The sequence below is a fragment of the Pundamilia nyererei genome, unplaced genomic scaffold, assembly GCF_000239375.1.
Source record: "Pundamilia nyererei isolate P.nyererei 1_Seehausen unplaced genomic scaffold, PunNye1.0 scaffold00139, whole genome shotgun sequence".
Taxonomy (NCBI): domain Eukaryota; kingdom Metazoa; phylum Chordata; class Actinopteri; order Cichliformes; family Cichlidae; genus Pundamilia; species Pundamilia nyererei.
Genome location: NW_005187540.1, coordinates 1453628 through 1454956, shown reverse-complemented (window position 1 = coordinate 1454956; position 1329 = coordinate 1453628). Strand labels below are relative to the sequence as shown.

Sequence of the window (1329 nt, the reverse complement as noted above, 5' to 3'; positions counted from 1 at the left end):
TCATCTGAGAAGCAAACTCAAACTGACCTCCATCAACCACCACATGGTGAGTGAGCTGTGAAACCATGAAGCCAGACTGAGGTCATAAACAGTAAACATTGCTCATGTATTCATCCTCTCTGACTTTCTTCTGCAGTGTTAGTCTGTAAGTGTAATAAAGCTTTTCTCACAGCATCAAACCTTGAACACGTCTGCTGCATCAGGTCTCAGGTTTGTGTCTTCATTTGAATGTGAAGCAGAGTTTTGCATGCGATCACTGTGTTTGCATGGCTGCATCACCGCCTCAGTGATATCTGAGTGAAGCTGTAACCATTATAATTCTGGAAAGGGCGGAAAAGCTCAACTGCTCACACACCAGCGGATATCTTTCATTCAAAATGTTATTTTAAACATATCCAACACATATATTTAGTAATAGTTCCTCACTGTTTGTTAAAACTGCAAATGTAACAGTTGGATTCAGCAGTTATTGTGAAAATGTAAACAACATGAACAGCAATGATGTGCAAATCAATGAAATGAAATCCAGCTGTGCTGGAGCAGAGATTTAATTTCATTTAAGATTTACTTTCCAATTAAATCTATGATTACTTCAAAAACAGTTGGAAAGCAGCACTTTAGGGTTCAATACCCACTAGGGCCAGGTGTTACCTTTCTGCCCTTCCTCTGTGGTGGTTAGCCTTTGGTGAAATCATTCAGGGGTTTGACAGGTTTTGGTCAGTCCTTCACAAACCGTCGATAGTACCCTACAAAGCCTAGAAAGACTTGAGCTCACTGAGTGTCTGGGGTCATGGCCAGGTTCTGAGAGCTCTGAGCTTCTCGGGATCAGTCTCTACAACTTTGCTAGAAACAATGTGTCTCAAGTATCGCACTGAACTTTGGAAAAAGGAGCACTTTTGGGGAGAAAGGTTCAACCCATATTCTCCCACTTGCTGAATGACATGTAGAAGCCTGGTTTCACGTTCCTGCAAAGAACTAGAGAACACAATGATGTTGTAACCCAGTGAGTTTACACGGCTCAGTAATGCAATACAACATTGTTATTGTTAATTGTGATTCATCATTATTCTGTTAATCACTGAGTTGAGCTAAAGTAAATCAGTAATAACAGATAAATAATATAAATATGAAATAAAACCCCAAAGAGTTTATTTAACACCCCTACTGGTTAGGCAGGAACAAGCCCCGCCTTCCCCGGCTCTGCACCGTCACATGTGCTCAGACACAGAAGCTGTGTCCCAAAACGTCGGCCGCATCCTTCGGAGGACCCGGCCTTCGCGGTCTACGTGGGCCGGGTCCTTCGAAGACCGAGAAGGCCGGAAGTGCGAG

The 1329-nt window shown here is 42.8% G+C and overlaps 1 pseudogene; it reads right to left on the bottom strand.

The window, feature by feature from the left end:
- Positions 1-910: 910 nt before the first annotated feature.
- The window catches only part of LOC106456363 (uncharacterized), a 4799-nt pseudogene continuing 4380 nt past the window's right edge, over positions 911-1329 (bottom strand).